This window comes from Taudactylus pleione, unplaced genomic scaffold, assembly GCF_031769625.1.
Source record: "Taudactylus pleione unplaced genomic scaffold, aTauple2 ptg000494l, whole genome shotgun sequence".
In the NCBI taxonomy this organism is placed as follows: Eukaryota; Metazoa; Chordata; class Amphibia; order Anura; family Myobatrachidae; genus Taudactylus; species Taudactylus pleione.
Window position 1 is genome coordinate 1666457 of NW_028284896.1, and position 23122 is coordinate 1689578.

At 43.4% G+C, this 23122-nt stretch overlaps 1 pseudogene; it reads right to left on the reverse strand.

The window, feature by feature from the left end:
* Positions 1-3566: 3566 nt before the first annotated feature.
* LOC148502534 (uncharacterized) lies at positions 3567-4551 on the reverse strand (annotated as a pseudogene).
* Between the last annotated feature and the right edge of the window lie 18571 nt (positions 4552-23122).

Consider the following 23122-nt stretch of genomic DNA (forward strand, 5'->3'; position numbering starts at 1 on the left):
ATTTTGTTAGGTAAGTTAAGGGTTAAAAGCTGGGGGGGTGCGGTTAGTTATTGGTCACTTGAGGAGTGTAAGCCTATGGTAAGATTTAGGGGAGGGCTTAGAGGTCCCATATAAATAGCCTGGTGAGGGGAGCCATCTTCCTCTTTCCAGTTTATTCAACCCCAGCCACCCACCCGTTTCAGATGGTTTTTATAATATTTTCTTTTGTTGAATTGTGCATTTGTCTGTGGTTTCTCCCAACAGATAGAGGTGCGGCCTGGTGGGAAACAGTGCTCCTGGGCGGCCTATTATTAGCGCTGGAATGCCTGTGGTAGCATCTTTCCTTTGAGAGCGGCAAGTTTGGTCACCGCCTAAAGGGGGACCTGGTCTCCGTTCCAAGGGAGGGGCAAAGGCTGTGCCAATTAAGGGAGGATGGTACTGCCCCAGGTCAGGCTGCACAGGGCGGGAATCCCCCTCTATTATTTAGTATTAGTCTACATCGGGCTGTGGCCTCGGAGCACTGCTTTCCTCTTGCCACTGTCAGTTCTGTATTTAAGCTATGCCTATAAATACAATGAGCTCAGAGACCTTCGTTGCTTTTGTTTGCTACAGCACAATGCTGTGTATACACAGGAGAGAGAGATCCAAGAACATGACTGTCTTGTGTAGTGTGAAATCAATCTCTGGTTTAATGGCGGCAAACTACATACATTTATAGTTTCTGAAGGACACAACTGTTTTCGATTACATTTAGAAAAAACCACAGGGCTGGGTAAAGATTTGGAATCGCATACCTTACCATATATGTACATATGCTTTTCTGTGAATATATGACTGAGTCTGCACACGGAATTAACTCTTTCCTGCCCTGTGCATTTACTTACAATGAATACGTGGCATACTTGAAAAGACTTTTAGGATACAAAATGAATTCTATACTTCCACATTTTCCTCCTTTTTGATTCAAATCTTACATACTGTTGTTTTTTCTAACTTACCTAGCCATGACCCATCCCCTATGTATTTGGTCCCTACTTCACACAACAAGTTATCCCCCCTAACGAGGTAGCTGCATGGGGCAGTGCCCATTCAAGACCATATAGGCGATGAGTCTCTTAGTCCCTATAGTCCTGAATCTTCCTTTTCATCCGTATCCTTGTAGAAGTCTTCTATTTTTGCCATACATTGTTCGCACAAGTCTCTGCAAAGCAATGGTTCTCTTGTCTTGCAGATTACACAAAAGTTCTGGGCGTTTTCATGTAGCAGGATCATAGTTGTCTTTGACATTTCTTTAGATGCTTTAAACCTAGAACAGTAATCAAGTGTAAGTATTTTCCTTATTAACCATACAACAAATCTAACAACAATATAAATGATTACTACTAATGCAAATCCTTTAGCTATTAACATGAGGATACCTGAAAGCCAACCTCCTATCCCCTTGAACCAATTTGCTGGATTCAACCATGAAAACCATCCATTACTATCAATATCATACTCTGGATCATTATGCGTCTTCCTAAACTGCTCCTTCAATTCCTTGACCTTCTTCAAGTGTGCATATATTGGGTCAGTAAAATTATCAGCTATATAATTACAGCAAGCAGGTCCCACTATCTGACACATGCCCCCTTGTGAGGCTGTTAGATAGTCCAGAACCAGATGATGCTGTCTGAGAATCTTGGTATGATACCTTAAAGTCTCATCAACTATTTCTAATGCATCCAATATTTCATCTGTAACGTTGTCAAATAATTTAGCTAATGCTTCTATATTATGAGCATTCTGTATACTAAGTCCGGATATTGATAAAGCTAGGCCCATTTTCTTATACCATGGGATATATACTAAATCATGAGCATGAGATTTACTTTTTATAAGATCCTTCCTTACTCGATGATTTGCTGGGCTATTGGTTATATCTTTGGTTTCTGCTATCCATGAAGCGGGGCTCAGTCTTGCTATAGTGCAACTGCCTGACCCTCCCCAGGGTTGAAATTTATATGCCTTATTACCACACATAAAATAATACCCTTTTGGTAGTAAATGCTGTCCAGTTTTAATTACTTGTTGAGCATGCCATAACAACCTTGAAGTATTTTTTACAGGGCAACTCTCTAGCACGTGATATATACCTTGGACATCCGAAGTGCATCGTATATCATTTGTGGTGTTATCCCAAACACTGGATTGATTGAGATATTGTTCCCATCTAGTATCGCTAGTGTTATATTCTATTAGTAGTTGCTATGTCGGTACCTCACCAATATAGCGAATTACTTGTTTAGCATAAAAGGTAACATTTACTTTAAAATTAATAGTTCCTAACTTTAGGTTTGCATTTTTAGACCCTTCATTTTTAATATTAACACAGTCGTCTTGATAGCACATTTGGCCAAAATTGTTCCACTGGTCAAATGAACCATCACATACTGCTTTCCAAAAGGGAGGTTGGGTCCACCCAGCCACAAACAATTGTACTGCTGAGTTGTTAAATGGCTCATGTGTCAATTTTATTGGCCTAGTCCAGGTGTCTATAGCTTTACTTAATTCATCCCAACTTACTGGGGTTGCCACATATGGCATGGTTTTAGCTGAAATCGGGGAATGTGTACAAATCCAACAATCAGTGAGGTTAATATCTTGCATTAATCGATAGTGCATTTGCAAGAACTTGTTATCCCATATTTCATTAAGCTGTTCATGCAATTCTCTTTTAACTCTTACCAAGGATTGATTAGTTCCATTTGTACTATTAAAAGCATCATTACCCCTGTTTATCAATTCCTCAAAATTAATTGCTAAAATAAGTATAATAACCATAGCAGAACATAGAATACATCCCCACAAGCCTCTATCAGGCTTGGGGCCTAAAAGCATATATTTATTCATTTTACTCCAACTCCCCTTGTGTAAAGATCTTGCAATGCGATGCGTGTATCCACGTATTTTTCTCTGCCACCTTCACCGCTGTAGGAGTTGTCAGGAGAACCTGGTAAGGACCCTCGTATCTGGGCTCAAGGACCTTCCTCAGATGTCTTTTGATGACTACCCATTCTCCAGGCTGCAGCTTATGAGAACTACAGTCTGCATTGGGATCTGGAATGGATGAAAACACCTGATGGTGGATTTGAGTTAGTTGTTTCTGCAACTGTATCATATAACCAGTCAAATCACCATGTAGATGTTGCAACTGCTGAGGAAAGTAACAACCAAGTTTGTATGGACTACCAAACAGTATCTCATATGCTGTCAGCTTAGTCTTTTTCAGTGGGGTATTTCTTACAAAATGTAGAGCCATTGGAAGGCATTCTACCCAAGTTTTACTTGTTTCTGCCATTAATTTTTGTATCTTAAGTTTTAGGGTGCCATTTAGTCTCTCCACGCGCCCGGAACTTTGTGGGTGGTACAGCACGTGAAGGGCAGAGACTATCCCTAGGTCACTCATTATATGTTGTGCAATTTCACCTGAAAAATGAGTACCTCTGTCACTTTATATTGTCTCTGGTACCCCATATCTGCAAATGACTTCTTCGATTAGCTTTTTTGCTACTGTTTTAGCATTTGCTGCCCTACAGGCCCAGGCCTCAGGCCAGTGACTGTAAAGGTCGGTTGCCACGAGGACATAGACATACCCAGAGCAGGGAGGCAGTTGGATGAAATCTATTTGGATTCTCTGAAAAGGAAAAAATGTCTGTGGGGTGCTTTTGAGTGGTACCTTGACAGCTTTGCCAGGGTTGTGAAGTGCACATACCATGCACCCAGACACAAAGGCTTGTGCAGCCTGGCCAAACCCTGGAGCATGCCAATGTTTTTTAACAGTGTTGATCATAGTGTCTCTAGACACATGCACCTTTCCATGCAGGATTTGTGCCATCACTGGGTAGAGGCTCCTGGGCAGGCAAGTGAGTCCTTTACATGACCATTCTCCTTGTATACACACAGCTCCTTGTTTCTGCCAGGCTTTCAACTCATCTGGAGAGGCCTGTTTTTGGAACTGTAAGAGAAGGTCCTGACTCACTTTAGGGGATTCACAGCTGATGCTATAAGAGTAGCTGATTGTGGTGACTGTTGTAGGGGCTTAATGGCTGCCTCCTTGGCAGCAGCATCCACACATGCATTTCCCTTTGCTTCTGGCGTCTGTTCCCTAGTGTGAGCTTTGACCTTTATTACTGAAAGTTGCCTGGGAACCTGAAAGGCCTCAAATAACTGTCTAATCAAGTTTGCATGTTTTATTGGTTTACCTGTAGACCCTACAAAGTTCCTACTTTTCCAGATTGGACCGTAATCTTGAGCGATCCCGTAGGCATACCTGGAATCAGTGTAAATGTTTACAGTCTGTCCCTCAGCATAAAGGCATGCAGCCTTTAATGCCTCTAATTCAGCCTCTTGGGCTGACATGGTAGGTGGTAAAAGTTCTTGAATGATTGGCTCATGTGCAGTAGTAACTGCATATCCCGTATGTGGGTGGTCATCTACATAATACCTTGAACCATCTACAAACAATTCTAATTGTGCATTAGGAATTGGTATGTCTAATACAGGAGAGATCTGTGCGATTTCCTGTTCCATAAGCTGAATACAATCATGCTCGCAGCATGTGTCTGAAGAAAAAAGATTGTGATTTTCACTTTCCTTTCTGCTATCGTTACTGTCACTGGCAGCACTACTATTAATGAGCATATCTGGTGCTGCTAGAGTGTCAATGTCTCCTGTTTCTAAACTTCCTCCTTTTGAATCTTTCGGAAGTAATGACGCTGGATTCAATACCGTGCACCTCTGTATGTTTACATTACACGGGGTAAGTAAAGCATGTTTTGTGAGTCTAGCTGCAGATAAGTGTTTAGTCTGTGCCTGATTGAGTATTTCTGTAACAGCATGTGGCACTTGTACTATCAATGAATGACCTAACACAATATCTGCAGTTTTGTCTAGTAAAATGGCTGCCGCTGCCACCCCCTGATACAGGTTGGAGCAGCTCTGATGACTGGGTCTAGCTGTAGGGAATAGTAAGCCAAAGGCCTCTGCCTACCCCAATGTTCTTGTGTCAACACCCCTTGTGCGTGACCCTGGACCTCATGACAGTATAGTGTAAAAGGTTTACTGTAATTGGGTAAAGCCAGGGCTGGAGCAGATATAATGTCTTTCTTTAACTCCTGAAACACCTGATTCTGCTCATCTGTCAATTTCAGAGGGCCTTGCTGCTTATCACCTTTTAGTGCATCATATAGAATTTGAAGCTTAGAAGATGCACCTGGGATCCAATCCCTACAATATGTGATCAGCCCTAAAAAGGCTCTTAACTGTTTCAGTGTCTGGGGTGGTTTTACATCTAGTATAATCTGTTTTCTCTCTTCCAGGATGTGCTTAGCCTGGTGGGTTATACAATGGCCTAGGAATTGTACCTTAGGCCGTGCAACTTGTATTTTGTCTCTTGACACCTTACATTGTGCTTCATGTAGAAATGTCAATAATGATACTGTCTCTTCTATGCACATTGTTTCACTATTGGTACATAGCAACAAATCGTCTACATACTGGATGAGCACTGTTTCTGGATCTATTGGTACCCATCCTTTTAATACCAGTGTCATAGAAGGCACTAGGTGAAGTGGCTCCTCCTTGTGGTAATCTTGTCCACGTGTATTGTTGACTTTTGTGAGTGAAGGCTAACATTAATTGACTTTCTTCCGTCAGAGGGACTGAGAAAAAAGCGTTCACCAAGTCTATGACTGTGAAGTGTGTAGCAGAGGGAGGGATCTGGTTTAGCAGCGTATGTGGATTTGGCACAATAGGATTATCAATTACCATATGCTTGTTAACCTCCCTAAGATCATGAATTAGTCTGTAAGATACAGGTTCATTATCCTTAGATCGTTTCTTAACTGGATACAACGGAGTGTTCCATGGGGATCTGCAGGGTTTTAACACTCCTGCTTGTACATATTGTTGTATCTGTGTTTCTATTGCCTGTGTCTGGCCTTCGTTAAGGGGGTACTGTTTCATTTTCACAGGTGTTGCTGTAGGTTTAATTTTGATTGTTACTGGATCTACTGGTAGGAGTCCTACATCCATTTTTCGCCTTTGCCCATACCCCTGATGGTACCCTTGCCTCAATTACAGACAATAAGGGTTCCTCCTTTTGTTCAGAGGGTAAACATGTCATTAGGGATTATGCAGTGTCATAGGCCATAGTTTGCAACAATCCTGCTGGTGTACTTAACATAGCTTCCCCATTTCTGTACACTATGCTAGCTTCCAGAGCTGCCAGTAGGTCAGCTCCTAATAAATTCACTGGTGAATCTTTTGAAATTAGAAACTGGGTTGTTAGCACTACTCCTGAGTCTAATTCAATCTGTATAGGTTTGGTTTTAGGGAGGCTGATAACTTGGCCCCCCACTCCCACTACATTAGTGGAGCCTGAGCCCATATACTTGGGTTCTACTATATTTTCTTTTAAGAGACTTGTAGCAGCCCCAGAGTCTATGAGACAGGTTATCTTTTTATTTCCCAATTTAACAGGTATCATAATTTGTGGTCCTGTTGGGGCATTACATGTTAAGGGACAAATTAGACTCTGGGGGCCTGTTTCCTATTGCTGGCTAAGATTCACCAAAAGGTCTTGGGTCTGGAGTTTCTTTAACTTGGGACAATTCCTCTTAATGTGTCTCTGCTCCATGCAATTGAAACAAAGCCCTTTTTTCATGCATTCTTGCATTCATGCATTCTTCTGATCTTTTAGATTGCTGACCACTTGGCTTGGGTGGTCTATAGCCCTGTTCCTTGTTACCCTTCTGATTTAAATTAGGGTAAGTAAGAACATACATGGGCTTGGGCATGGCATCTTTTTTCCTATCGCACTTTTCTTGCCTTTCCTTAGCATTATCTTCTATTCTGGCCTACAGACCTTTAACTGTCGCATTAATTCAGGATTCATTCCAGCAAACAAAGTTAATTTCAGAATCCTTACATGACCAGGGTCTTGTGTGTTAAACCCCTGGTCTGTATGCCTCTTAAGGAGTTGCTCATAATATTCCACCACAGATTGACCCTTAGTTTGGTTCTCTTCTATAGCGGGCATGTTAGCAGCCTCTCTCTGGGCCCAAACTCTGCAACTAGCTACCCATTCGGTTCCGCTTTCTGCTGTTGTCTGGCCTGCTATGTTTAGTGGATTAAAATCATTATCACCATTTCCTGCTCTAGCCTGAGCTATTTGATTAGCTACATGTACTCCTGATGCTGTTTCAGTGAGATCATGCATATCTAACCATGTGGCATTATGAACACTTCTAATCCTTTCCATATACCTGAGGAAACCCATAGGATTGTTTCTGGGGTCTGGTAAATCTTTTATGAACCCCATTGCTTCCACAGGGGTCCAAGGCTTATAGGAGGAGGTGGTACGTACTACATTACCATCATTGTCTCTTGACTGTGAGACTGAAACTGGAAATAATGGTCTAGTGTCATAAGGTGGTGGGGCTGTAGCCCCTTTAGGTTCTTCAGAGAAAGGGTCTCTTCTATTACTTCTTAGAACCTTACAAGTAGTACATTGTTTATCTTGCCAATAATGGCAGACTCCACAGTCACATCTCCAAGTATATTTAGCTGGATTTCTGATGTGATGCAATATTTGTTCTGGAGTCAATGGGTTTTTTGGTCTTAAATTATCAATCAGTCCTAACCCACAGGTTGGACATTGTTCAGACCATAGGGCCTGACAATTTTTACATATTGTATCCCCTAGTTTACTACATCTTTCAATCCAGTTATCTACCTTATCTTCTATACCCTGTTTCCTTATCTGCGATCTATGCTCCCTTCTTATGGGTTTTTATGGGTTCCTATGGGTTTTTAGAATCAAACCAATGCTCCTCACCTAATCCTGCCTTTTTAAACATCTTCACAAAACTGTTGCCCTTTGTATCACCATATAGTTTCTTTATCACCTGCAGGGCAGTGCCCTGAGGCACTGACTTACTGTCAGTATTTCCCATTTGTTAAAACTGTCCCTCATTCTAACAAGTTTTATGGTCAAAATCCCTTATGACCTATATCTGTGGAACCTACTGGTCCCTAAGTATCCTGACTATATGTCTAATTTATGGACTTCCTTATTGTGAAGGGTCTATTGGCTAATTGGTGCAGTTAACTGAATATTATTCCCTCTAATTTATCTGGTTACTGTTACTTTTTATTAGGGTCTATCTCTTTGTTCTTTTGATAACTAGATATAACAACAGACTGTTCTAAAAATTTCTGGTCCCTCTTGTCAAAACCCAGTGGGTGTTGAATGCAGATCTAATGGACTTTCTTTGGTTTCTTCTATATCATAACCTAACCCACTCAATGTTAAATCTATAGGATATACTAATGGTACTCTAACTACACATTTCTAAATGGGTTAAATACATTTTCATAGATGTACAAGACAAACAAGACACTTCTTTGACCTAGTATGCCTCATATGGGTCATAGATAGGAATTGCAAAAAAGATAAGCATTCAGGCACCTGCCTTTATACAACAGGACTTCAATCACTTGACATTACAGCATGTCCTTTCTCCCAAAGCATGCAGACCTGAGAATTGCCCCAGCATGATCCAGTATACACCGCGCAATCATGCCAAGGTTAATCCCCCCTTCTGCACACTCTGAGGATGTTCAGACACACAAATGCACACAGACAAAATATCTCTTATACGTCAGTCAGGCCTAACATATAACAACAAATGACAGATTGGTTAGTACATTTCAGAAAAATAATAAAAAAGCAGTGAGGGTGTCTATAAATACCCAGTGTGATCCCAGGACAGAACTACGTGTGATGAAAGGCAGAGGAATCAGAACTGAGTCCTCTCAGACACGCTTGTTGTCCATCCAGTGATCAGCTTGCTGGATATCTCGGTGGAACCTTCAGTTGTCAGTTCTGTATTTAAGCTATGGCTATAAATAAAATGAGCCCAGAGACCCTCGTTGCTTTTGTTTGCTACAGCACAATGCTGTGTATACACAGGAGAGAGAGATCTAAGAACACGACTGTCTTGTGTAGTGTGAAATCAATCTCTGGTTTAATGGTGGCAAACTACATACATTTATAGTTTCTGAAGGACACATCTGTTTTTGATTACATTTAGAAAAACCACAGGGCTGGGTAAAGATTTGGAATCGCATAACCATATATGTACATATGCTTTTCTGTGAATATATGACTGAGTCTGCACACAGAATTAACTCTTTCCTGCCCTGTGCATTTACTTACAATGAATACGTGGCATACTTGAAAAGACTTTTAGGATACAAAATGAATTCTATACCTCCACACCACCTATTCTAGAATTTCAATTTGATTAATAAATTCTGTCTGTGACCGCTTTTAATTCCATATACATGTGTCAGTGTGTTTATTTCTAGGTTTAGGATTAAGTTAAGTTAACAAAAGGGAATAATAAAACAAATGGAGACTTATGCCCCTTTAGTTTCTAGAAACAGGAAAATACAACCCACATGCTCAGCCCTTTCTTCTGTAGACTATTAATATTTAAGTGTATTTTGTACCTTGTGTTTTATTAAAACCTAATAATTGTCATTTCTTATTGTCTCTATTCGTGGCAATAAGAAATTATATTTCACCCGAATGTACTAATAGGAGGGTGGATCCAAAAGTCAAATGGCGTTATTTGTTTTTCGACATAGGGGCATATTCAATAGGCTGTGAGACTAGCAAAAATCCTGCACCTGCGAGGTTTTTCCTACAGGTGCGGGTTTTTTGCTATTCTATTAGCTGAGTGCTGATCCATTCTGGGCTGGTGCTCTGCTGTCTGCTGTGTCCATCTGGGCTGGTGCTGCATCCATCTGGGTCCAAGTTCTGGACTCCCAAATATAAATATATTGTCTTTTTTTTGCCAATTTTTTCGTGTGCATGTCAGCCACACCTGGCTGTCCACTGTCATCGGCGTAGGTCTGCAGGGGTGCTGTGCTCCTGTCTGTCGAGGGGCTGCTGCCCAAAATAATAAATAAACAATTTTTATTGTGTGCATGTTAGCCACACCTGTCATCGGCGTAGCTGTGCAGGGGTGGTGTGCTGCTGTCTGTCAAGGGGCTGCATGAATATTGCAACAAAAACATTTTTTGTAAGTTATTGGGTTACAAAAAGATTTTTTTTTTTTAATTTTAAACATAGCAGTAATATTATCCTAACAGCTGATAAAGTTATATGCTCTAAAAAACTAAAGCCTATATCCTAAATTCTAAAACTGTTCTATTCAAAAACGTAAACAAAAGCAAAGATTATAAGTCTAGTGTGTTATAGAGTGTTATTAGAACAAACGGAACAGAGCATTAAATGCAACATTTCATTTTAAGGTTTAAGTTTTACGTTATGTCTTGAGATCATTTAGAAAGCAAAAAAAGAGCTCCACCACAAGCGGCAGATGACTAAACTCACACACAAAGTATTAATAGAAATAGATACAACACTAGATCAGATGTTTACCCTGGAGGATCTGTCTGATTCATCATGGTGCCCCCAAGACCAAGATTGTGCAAATTCTGCCAAAAGAGAGACTGACACCACAGCTAAACATAAGAGTCACCTTCTGGATGTGAATTGTCTCATTTGCATGGGGAAAACCCATCCCTCAGATGAGATGGATCTCAGCCAGTGGACAACATTGAAATCACCATTAAAAAGTCACAATGGAACACTACAGTGTGAAGAATCTTTCTTCATAGTCAGGAGATGCCTCAGAGACCATGAAAAAAGATGCTCTAGGTGCTGAACTTCAAGGGATTTCTCCATCATGTTCTGCAGTGTGGAAAGGTTTCATTTGCATGTTTTCTTTAAAGCAGTTTAAAGTTACAGCCTTCAAAGTGTCTGGCTATAACACCCACCATTGCCAGGAATTACCAAAGATTATTACAATCAAAAGATCTGTCCAGAATCTGTCTGGGAATTCATGGATCGCATTTTGGCCTCAATGCACTGAGACATCCAGTGATTCTGTCACTGTGTTCTATAGCCGACTTTATTCCTACCTGAATCGCAAACTGAAATAGTAAGCACAGACAACATGGAGGCCTTCGTTATTCCGCTGCCTGCAAGCCAACCTATACCTCCCAGACTACACCCACTGGGGGGATCAGGTCTTGATAATAACTGTCCCCATCTGTTGCTAGGCCTTCTTCTTCCAAACCATCCATCCTGGACTTCCTGTCCAAAAAGGGTGAGCAGGGTACAGAAAGAGGAGCTAGATGTCCCCGATAACATTTTTTTCATCTATAATAGATGATGTGGAGAGATAAGAGCTTCAGATGTTGGAATAGGGGCTCCCACCTATTTGGCTTCCCTCCAGAGAACAGAGCTCTGTTCCTTAGGAAGTGTCTATGCCTGAGCTGATAGGTAGGTAGTCTCTGTCTGTTGGTAAACACCCTTCAGGAGATGGCAACCCAAAATAACAACAACTATAATAATAATAATAATAATAATGTGTCCACTGATAATGATAACCAGCCTGATCCCTTAACAGCAACATACCCCATATGGCCAACTCATAACATGACACCCAGTTTGCAGCCTCCTCTTCCTTATGACACTAAACCAGTCGCCATGGTTGATCAATCAGCCATGTGTGGTCCACCCAATTTTTGGCCTTCTACATTCTAACATATTCACATATCTAAGAAGTGGACAGTGGGAACAATGGCAATTTGAAGGCCACTAACTAACTCTGTTTTTTTTAATGTCCCTGTACAGGTTGGGAAATTCCATTACAGAACAGAAGGTTTGCAAAGGATTATTTAAGTCAATTGTTTATTTATATTTGGAAAGCACGCTTCCTAGTCCCATTCTGGGATGAAAAAAATCCACTCCCAGAAAGCAGGCATGGCGCTCAAGAAAGAATTCCCAAGAAAGACACAACATTAGACTTAAACCTTAAATCTGAAATGTTGCATTTAATGCTCTGTTCCGCTTGATCACATATCTCATATGGTTAAGTGGACAGTGGGAACAATGGCAGTTTGAAGGCCACTAACTAAATCTGTTTTTTTTTAATGTCCCTGTACAGGTTGGAAAATGCCTTTACAGAACAGAAGGTTTGCAAAGGATTATTTAAGTCAATCTTTTTTTGGAAGCACTCTTCATGGTCCCCTTCTGGGATGAAAATCCACTCCTAGCCGCAGAAGCAGGCACAGGATTCTCAAGAAAGACACAACATAAGGCCTTAAATCAGGGGTAGCCAACCTCGGTCCTCGAGAGCTCACGTTTTCCAGATGACCTAGCACAGGTGTATTCATTACTCACCAAAACATTTAGAAAGATCCACAGGTGGAGTTAATTATTATAGTTTTGATTCTGTGAGGAGACCTGGAAAACATGCACTGTTGGTAGCTCTCGAGGATGAGGGTTGGCCACCCCTGCCCTTAAATCATAGATCTTACACTTGTCCACATATCTGTGCTGGTTAAGTGGCACTTTGAAGCCACTAACTAACTATGATATTTTTTTTATGTCCCTGTACAGGTTGGGAAATGCCTTTATAGGAGGTTTGCAAAGCATTATTTAAGTCAATTGTTTATTTTTTTGGAAATCACTCTTCCTGGTCCCCTTTTGGGATGAGAAAATCAACTCCCAGCAGCAGCAGCCATGCTGAAGGATTCTTCTGTGGCAAGGACGGATGTAAATGTACTGTATCACATTTTTTTTGTAAATGCCTCCTCCCCTCCCCTTCTCCCTCATAAATAATATTTTGAATCAAAAAATGAAATTAAATTTACTATCAATCAACCCTTCCTGTCCCTGCCCTACCTTCAACTACAAACATACTCCAACTCCCTCAGGCCTCTCTTGAATAATAAAAGTGTTTCCTGATGTGCCATGTTTGAAGTTGAACTGCCATGTGTTTGTGCCGCCCACTGCTGCAGCTCAGCTTAGTCAGCCAGCTATCTTGGTGCAAATTTTGGGCCTAAACAAGATGAACAAATCAATATTGTGAGCTGTGAGGTGGTCAAAATTGACTGGAAATGAGTGGAAATAAATGTTATTGAGGTTATTTATACTGTAGGAACAAAAAAGGCCAATTTTATGTGATTTTAGCTGTTTTTTTTATTTTATAAGAAAAAATCCAGATCCCAAAAAAAAAACACGAAAACAAAACACGGAGGTGAGGTTTTGGAACAACCAATCCAGATCCCAAACCAGGGGAGATCCAGATCCAAAGCCAAAATCAAAACACGGGGGTCGGCGCATATCTCTAATAATTTCTTGTTTTGTTTATTTTGTCTGACCTTTTGGCCATTTTGTGTGATGAAGTTCTGTTAACATTGCGTTTGAATAAAAGTCACATCGTACCCCTGGGTAGTTTTTGATTTGTCAGAAAATCTATTTTCTATTTTATTACAAAGTGATTAATTACAGTAGAACAATTTATGTTGGAGTGATGCCGGTGCTGGGATCCCGCAGGTACTGAGAGTACTTTGATTGAACAATGTATTTTGAATTGTTTTCAGAAACCTCCCCGCACCACTCTGCTGACATTCTACTAAACTTATCAACACAAGATAATTACTTTATGTATTTACCTGTACCAGGAAAGTGGTATACTGTTATAGCCTCTACTGTCTACTGGTTACTGCAGCCTCTACTGTCTACTGGTTACTGCAGCCTCCACTGTCTACTGGTTACTGCAGCCTCTACTGTCTACTGGTTACTGCAGCCTCTACTGCATACTGGTTACTGCAGCCTCTACTGTCTACTGGTTACTGAAGCCTCTACTGGTTACTGCAGCCTCTACTGTATATTGGTTACTGCAGCCTCTACTGCAGTGGCAAACGCAGGATTTTGAAAGGGGGGTTTCCAATTTTTGGTTACAAAACCAATGGCAAAAAACACATACAGGCAGCACTCCTCCTCCTCCTCCTCCTCAATAATCCAAGCTAGTTAATCCATTGCTGTGCAACCTTTCAGATGCCTTGACAAAATAGGTAATACATACATTTGAAACATGGCACAGAAATGGATTAATAAACTTGGATTATTGAGTACCAGAGGAGCGCTGCCTGTATCTGATTTGCTATGCTTAGGATTTGGACCCCGTCCGTTGAAAAATTATATATATATATATATTAATATATATACATACACACACACGGTGGTTGAAGTGAACATTTTGAAGTGGGGGTATAAATATATCGGTGGGGCTTTGCTTAGGCCCAAACATTGAACCACCCTGATATTTCCATACCCCCACTTCAAAATAAGGACAGTGACCTGGGCCTAATGCCTAGGGTCACTTACCTAGAGCACAGGCTTTTTGCCTACTTAACAAGCACCAAAGGCCTGAGGACTGACTGGGCCCACGGGCCTAGTGTCCAACAACCCCGGTGGTCTAGGGAGGATTAAATAAGTGAAAGTGGGCGAAGCCGCCTACCATGGCGCTGGGAGAGGCTGCAGTGGGGAGATTCATTTAGGTTTTTTCCTTCCACCACTGTAGCACTCTCCGGTCCTCAGCTTCTTGTTCCTCAGCTTCTTGCCAGCAGCACTTTCTCTTCTGTGACCAGCTCTTCCTACTTCTTTTCTTATGGAAGTCCTCTTTCCTCCCTCTCTGCTCCTCTTGCAGCAGCACACCTTTACTTACTGCAGCACACACCTCTCCTCACACCTCCCCTCCCCACAGCACACACCTATCTTCACACCTCCCCTCCCCACAGCACTCACTTCTCCTCACACCCCCCACAGCACTCACCTCTCCTCAAACCTCCCCTCCCCACAGCACTCACACCCCCCACAGCACTCACCTCTCCTCACACCTCCCCTCCCCACAGCACTCACCTCTCCTCACACCCCCCACAGCACTCACCTCTCCTCAAACCTCCCCTCCCCACAGCACTCACTTCACCTCACACCCCCCACAGCACTCACCTCTCCTCACACCTCCCCTTCCCACAGCACTCACCTCTCCTCACACCTCCCCTCCCCACAGCACTCACCTCTCCTCACACCTCCCCTCACCACAGCACTCCCCACAGCACTCGCCTCTCCTTACACCTCCCCTCACCACAGCACTCACCTCTCCTCACACCTCCCCTTCCCCTCATAGCAGCATACCTCCTCACATGACCACTCACCTCTCCTCACACCACTCACCTAACTTCAGCACTAACTTCTCCACTCCCCTCACACCACCCCTCCGCCCTCAGCACTCGCCACAGCACTTCGTTCCCCTTATCTATACACACACACACAGCCCCTCATAATCTGTAAACACAGACTCATTATGTGTACACACACAGCCCCTCACCATCTGCATACACAGCACACACCGCCCCTCACCATAAGTACACACAGCCCCTCACCATAAGTACACACAGCCCCTCACCATCTGCATACACAGTACACACAGCCCCTCACCATCTGCATACACAGTACACACAGCCCCTCGCCATATGTACACACAGCCCCTCACTATCTGCATACACAGTACACACAGCCCCTCGCCATATGTACACACAGCCCCTCACTATCTGCATACACAGTACACACAACCCCTCACCATTTGATTGCATACACAGCACCTTAAATCTGATCTGCATACACACACAGCCTGTAATCTGCATACACAGTACCTGCAGGCGCAGCCCCTCGCCATCTGATCTGCAAACAAACATCCCCTTCACTGGCATCTCTGCACACAGCCCCTTCACGTAGCCCCACTCCTCAGCACTCGCTTCGCCGCAGCTGTGTTTGCTGCAGAGTGCACCCTTCCCTTCAGGATCCCCGATGGTATTGTAGAATACTGTGCCGGTATGCGATGACCGACGGCCAATTAGGAGCGGGAACGTAGCTGCTCTTGGTTGGCTGCCGGCTGCGCGGACCGACAGCCAATTAGGAACGGCCACTTGGCTGCTCCTGATTGGCTGCCGATCCGCGAGCCGTGATTGGCTCGCGTGACCGGCACCAGTGGCCAAATGAACTCTACTCCCAATGCCGACGGGTGACTTATTAAGCTGTGCCGCAGTGGATCGGCGGGCAGGGGGGGTTTCTAGGTACTCGGAACCCCCCCCTGCATGCTCGTATGTACTGTAAACTGGTTACTGCGGCCTCTACTGTATACTGGTTACTGCAGCCTCTACTGTCTACTGGTTACTGCAGCCTACACTGTATACTGGTTACTGCAGCCTCTACTGTCTACTGGTTACTGCAGCCTCTACTGTCTACTGCCAATGAATGGCCCGCTGTCCCCATACACTAACATCACAGATATCTCCTGCTTATCTTCGTCTCCCGATGTGGCCCACTGTCCCCATACACTAGTATCACAGATATCTCCTGCTTACCTTCCTCTGGCAGAATGGCCCGCTGTCCCCATACACTAGTATCACAGATATCTCCTGCTTACCTTCCTCTATCTTCTGGCAGAATGGCCCGCTGTCCCCATACACTAGTATCACAAATATCCTGCTTACCTTCTTCTCCAATAATGGCTGTGAAGTTCTGGTTTTGTTGTGGGCCCGGGGTGGTGATAGGAGCAGACACTGAAGCAGGTTTAAATGAAAAGGTGGAACTTTTAATGAGTGGTTTGATAGACATGAATATGACAAAACCTAAAGTCCAGATATAGCACTAAGTGCACTTGGGAGCGGTGGTGAAACAATGGGAAAAAGTCCAGTTAGTGACAGACAATGAAAAATGTCCAGGTAGTGACTGGTTAAATAGAAAATGTCCATGTAGTGGCAGACAATGGGAACTGTCCAGGTAGTGACTGGTTAATAGGGAAATGTCCAGTTGATGACAGGCTGGAAAAATCAGGTGTGGTGGCTGAAATGAAGAATGCAGGCTGAGGAAGGATTATCCAGGTGAGTGTCAGTGGAGGCAAGGTGCAGGGTGAACAGCAGACTCAGGTACTCAGGCAAGGGGAAGGTAATGGAGGATGCAGGGTAGTCCAGCGGGGTTTGAGCAGACAAGCAGGCAGGCAGGTAGCGTATCACAGGAAAACAGGTGGTGAGCACAGGGAACTCTCTCGGCTATGCTGAGAAACACGTTGCACTGGCAATGAAGAGAGGCTCTGGACCTCCTTAAATCCAGAGTGCCGCACTGTGACTGGCCAGAGAGAGCACGTGACACACCAGGATTGGACGGCTGAATCACATGGCCGGAGGCAAGATGGCGGCGTCCATGCTGAACATAACGGAAGCACCACCAGGCCTCACCAGCCAAACACCAGTACCACTGCCAGACACCCCCCCGCCACAGTGACCTCACAGGTATTACCCGTCGACCACTATGCCGAGAAACTCTGGACGTGACAATGGCCCGCTGTCCCCATACACTAGTATTCCAAATATCTCCTGCTTACCTTCCTCTCCTGGAATGGCCCGCTGTCCCCATACACTAGCATCACAGATATCTCCTGCTTACCTTCCTCTGGTGGAATGGCCCGCTGTCTCCATACACTAGTATCACAGCTAACTTCTGCTTACCTTCCTCTCCCGGAATGGCCCACTGTCCCCATACACTAGTATCACATATATCTCCTGCTTACCTTCCTCTCCCGGAATGGCCCGCTGTCCCCATACACTAGTATCACAGCTAACTCCTGCTTACCTTCCTCTCCCAGAATGGCCCGCTGTCCCCATACACTAGTGTCACAGAAATCTCCTACTTAACTTCCTCTGGCAGAATGGTCTGCTGTCCCCATACATTAGCATCACAGATATCTCCTGCATAGCTTCCTCTGGCATAATGGCCCGCTGTCCCCATACACTAGTATCACAGATATCTCCTACTTACCTTCCTCTGGCGGAATGGCCCGCTGTCCCCATACACTAGCATCACAGATATCTCCTACCTACCTTCCTCTGGCGGAATGGCCCGCTGTCCCCATACACTAGCATCACAGATATCTCCTGCTTAGCTTCCTCTGGTGGAATGTCCCGCTGTCCCCATACACTGGTATCACAGATATCTCCTACTTACCATCCTCTGGCGAAATTGTCAACTATCCCCATACCATTGGCGTATCTATAATGGCAGCGTGACCCGCACCGCACACACTGCACCCATATTATTTTAAACTTACCTGTTCATGGTCCCGCGTCGGGTGTCAGCGGTGCTCAGAACACCGAAATATGGCTGCCGCGGCCATTTTTTTGGCATTCTGCGCATGTGCAGTATACTCCGTGCACACTCTAGTGCTTGGAGTCTACTGCGCATGCACAGAACACCGGAAAATGGCCACTGCGGCCATTTTTCCGGCTATCCACGCATGCGCAGTAGACTCCGGGCACACTCTAGTGCCCAGAGTCTACTAAGGCTACGGTGGCTGGCTAGTCACGTAAGTCAGCTGCCGGCCACCATGGAGAGAGGAGGGGGCCTTCCATGGGAAGTGCACACAGGCCCCCTCCTCTCTTAAGACGCCCCTGCCCCGTACACTAGTATCATAGATATGTCCTCATATCACCGGGCTCACAACCAGCTCCTTGACTATGGGAAGGAGTCCCGGGTTGTGAAGAGGGATCCTTTCGGATCCCTCCACCCCTATCCTGCTCCTTCTGCCGGACTATCAACTGAACATGCCCTTCAATCTGACGACGCTCGTCAGGTTCGGCATGTACAGAGATAGGAGGTCGGGCTCCTGCACTGAATGACATTCAGTGAACGCTGTTCAGTATAGGCACCGCACGCGGCGACCTGAAAGTCTGAACGTTCAGACTTTCAGGTCGCCTAATGAATAGATCCCTAAGTGTTACAACAGATTATAAATGATAAACAACATACAATATCACCAGAGATAATAGAGATGAAATAGGATTAGAGTGACATTATTTATACAAATGGGAAGGAAATTAATGGGGGGGCGGGTGCAGGACGTCCCTTTCAGGGAAAAGAAATATGAAGCAGGATATAGAGAAAATTATGAGTTTAGTAAAATATGAAGCATATGAAAGAGCCTACATGAAGAAAAAGTCTAATAAAAAGTATTATTGGCCTCAAAACGATGTTACCAATGAAACCATGTCATACCAATTGTTTTAGAAGAGTTATATATGATAACAGTATTACGTCTTTTATTACAGCTGCAAGAGAGGACGTCAGGGGTGGAGGGCAGGGAGGAGTATTTCCAGAATGATGCATTTGGTGAAGTCACAACACTGCAAATATGACCAATATGACAAATGAACTAAGATATTTATGAACTGGAATCGGTGAGAGGAGAAAAAATTATATTAATGTTATTGGTAGACTGAATTAGATGTTTATGACGAGGTATATATATCAGACCTTCTAAAGTGGAAAAGTTGTCCATAGCAACCAATCAGATTGTAGCTATCATTAATCTACTACATTCTAGAAAATGATAGCTAGCATTTGATTGGTTGTTACAGAAAACATGTCCACTCTTTGGATGGTTTGATAAATCCCCCCCCCCCCACAATCTTAGACATTAAAGTTACCAGCTGGGTCTGCTCCACCAGATATGGGCAAAGTCTGCCACTAACAATAGATAGAGAATTAGACATGAATCCTGGAGGAAATGAAGTAACATCTATATTATACCTTATAGGAACGCTCTCTGATTTTGGTGCACGCTGACATGTTGGTCAATATTAAAGAATTTTAGGTTGACCCCCATCTCCTGTCCCAATAGGCAAAATAATCTGACCATAATTAGAGGTATATCTTTTCAACATATTTGCAGGATATCCCCCAAACATACCCATTTTTGGGGGGTACCCGCAAATATTAAGGATCTCCAGGATTTACCATGTAGGGACCACAGTAGATATCTCCATTTCCAACCACAAAGCAGCCCCCAAATTTCTCCACAGGAATTTCACCCACCTGTGGAGAAATTTTGTGACTTTGGGTCTGATTCAGAGCCGGACGCAATTAGCGCTCGCTCGTCCTGAAAATAGGGGTGGCTATTCAAATGAACTGTTCGCTGTTTGCGGTCTGTTCACGCCTCTAGGTCTGAACGAGCGAACAAAACTTGCGGTCGTTTTTTGTGAAACTACTCCCCCTGGCCGCTCGCATCCTACGTCATGTCCGCTATTTATTAGATTTATCGAGTACATCGAACGGTATGAGCTGCTCGCTATTCTTGTGGTTGGTTTTTGCTACCACAATTTTGCGAGCAGTTCTGGCTTAAAAAAAACCCAGTGACGTTGTCAATGACGCTGATGTTTTAATTATGCACACCCATAAAACGCCCGTTTTGACCTTTAAGCACGCCTGCGATCGGATCTCCACTCCCCGTTTTCAAGCACCTTCCCCTGTTACCACCCACATACGCCTCATTCTGTCACTCAAAATAGCAGGCATTCGCTATTTTGCGAGCACACGATTTTCGGCCGCACTGACTGGTTCGCGCATGCGTATTACGATCTGTACGCATGCGCAGTTGGGCAAACATCGCTCGGAGTGAAAGAGCAGCCACTTGCGTCCGGCTCTGAATCAGGCCCTTTGTTTGAAGTGGATGGAGCGTACGCATCTCGGCTGGTACTAAAAGAAGGATCACCTTTTTAGCATTTTTTGCTATGCACAAGATTGTGCTGATCATGGAGTTCTCCAGCTAAGGCCCGTATTCAAATTGAGGCGAAAAGTCTAGACTTTTTGCCTGCTGGACATTTCGCATCCTTCGCCTGTTTTCCAGGAGAAAAAGTATTGTGCGCATGCCCGCTATTTCCCGTATTCAATTCTAAAGTAGGCGAAAACAGGAACCGGCAAAACTTGGACCGGCGAACAATAATGGGAATTTTTGGGAAAAAATCCTAGGACTCCCCTAAACATGTCCAGACATGGGGATCACTAAGGGTACCCCCCGTTTTTGCCTGCAGAAGAAAGTCGGGTTTTTAAATAGTCGTGGCAGGTGCATAAATGTGGCTTTGAAGAAGGTGATGCAGAAGAGCATTTAGAAGTTTTTTTGGGGAAAAAAAACTATGCCCATCAAATTTGGGGTACTTGAAAATGGATGCAAGCTTATTTTTAAGTCCCTGAATGATTTTTAAAAATTCTGCAAAAATGCACCTGCCGCTACTTCCCGCAATGAAGAAAACCCCTGCCACATCTAGGGAACCCCTCTGGACTCAATTCCGCAAATTTAGAAGTGTGTTCCCTATTATTATTTTTTTAAACCCCAACATTTTTATTATTTTTTTGGGGTGTCCCTATTTTTATTTTTTTAACACAGATCATTCTAAGGGGGCATTCCAGCCTGCACCCCCTAAACCCCAATTCTGCACTTTTTTTCGCCAGCAAAAGGATGGTGAAAAATTATCCCCGTTTTTTTTTACATTGACTTTTCGCACCGGCGAAAAGTCAATGTAATTGAATACGGGGATAATTGAAATAGGCGAAAATGACATCATCAAAGACGACTTTTTGCCTCAAGTTGAATACTGCCCTAAGCAGGAGTGGTAATATGCTGACCTTAGAATACAACTGTGCCTAGTAATATACCACAAGTCAGAGAATACATAAGACAGGAGAAGCTGGTGAAGGAGTTATTATGTGGTGAGATGCATGCATGCTAAAATAGTACTGGTCCACCACCATTCCATTTGTTTCCCTCCCTGCCACAATACAAAGTACTGATCCACAGTGACATTTTTTGTTTGTTTGCATGTATACACCGTATGCAAAAAGGGTCTGGACTATGCAATAATATAAGTAATAGGATTTGAACTGTCTATAGTGGAATATTATCCGGCTGGAAAGGTTTTTAATCTCTTATTGAGACTTAGGAGTTGCCATCTTATTCTTTAAATTACATGTCTGTTCCAGTGGATTGTCCATACTATAAAGGTGGAATATACTACCAGGACCGGCGCTAGGCTTTACTGCGCCCAGCGCCATCCTGTGTTGCCGCCCCTTCCCTCCTCCGCTCCCTCCCCCTGAGCTTATATTATCAAACTAGTGCCAGGAAGGAGGGTGGGCGTTTTCTGCGCCCGCCGGATTCAATGGCGCTCCGGCTTGCCCGTGCCTGGAGCCGCCACTGTATACTACCTATACAGAGGAACAAGCTGTATTACATACCTACTGGAGAAGATTTCCCTATACAAAGAAGTTGTTACATTTATTATGAGGTGTCTGTTTCTTATAGATACAAGGAGAAACATCATTGCAACAAGTTGCTATTTTTAAAGCCTGGTAATGTTTTCTTAATGCTGCTCAAGATAGGGCATTCAGACCACTCTTTTGTTTTATTGGGGCATACAGTGTCGGACTGGGGCATAAAGGGCCCACCGGGGGAATGCAGTGATAGGAGCCCATGCTTAAGGGGTGTGGCCAAGCACCACAGACACTTGGCTAACCAATAGTCAAATCTTGGTGTAGTTTTAATAGAAAGGAACCAAGCACCCATGTTGATCAGTGGTACTACTCCACCAGGTAACTGACCATCTAATAGAGTAACAATGTATCATTTTAGGTCTGGAACCTAACACCTAAAGGAGGGGGGGGGCCCTTAGGCAGTGGAGCCCACCGGGGATTTCCCCTGTACCCTTGTGGGCCAGTCCAACCCTGGGGGCATATGTATCAAAGCTTGATGTGAGATAAAATTGTGAAATATATATCTCCAACCAATCAGCTCCAAACTATCATTTCTTAAACACAGCCTGCAAAATGTAAGTTAGAAGCTGATTGGTTGGTGATATACATCTCACAATTTTATCTCACCTCAAGCTTTGATGCATATGCCCCATTAAGTGTAAGGCTGGGGTTGTTCACCCTGGATTTTTAACCTTTTAAGTATATTTGTATATGTGATACTATGTGTGATTTTTTTTTCAGGTTATATTTGTGTGTTTTTGTGAATAACAACTGTTTAATTGACTAGCACCTCCTGCATAATTTTTAGTTTTCTAAGTATGATATTAGCTTATGAGCTACTTATTATTATTATTATTATTATTATTATTATTATTATTATCCTTTATTTATATGGAGCCACAAGTGTTCTGCCTTACAAAGTACATAAACAAATAATTTGACAAGCGACTTACAGTACAATACAATATAGGACAAGGACATGGATAATATACATTGCTACATTAGTGATCATAACACCTAGATATGCAACAGAACGTAAGCAACCAAGTGTTAGGTGCCATGGTGGGGGAAAAAGAAGTAGATGAAAGTAAAGTA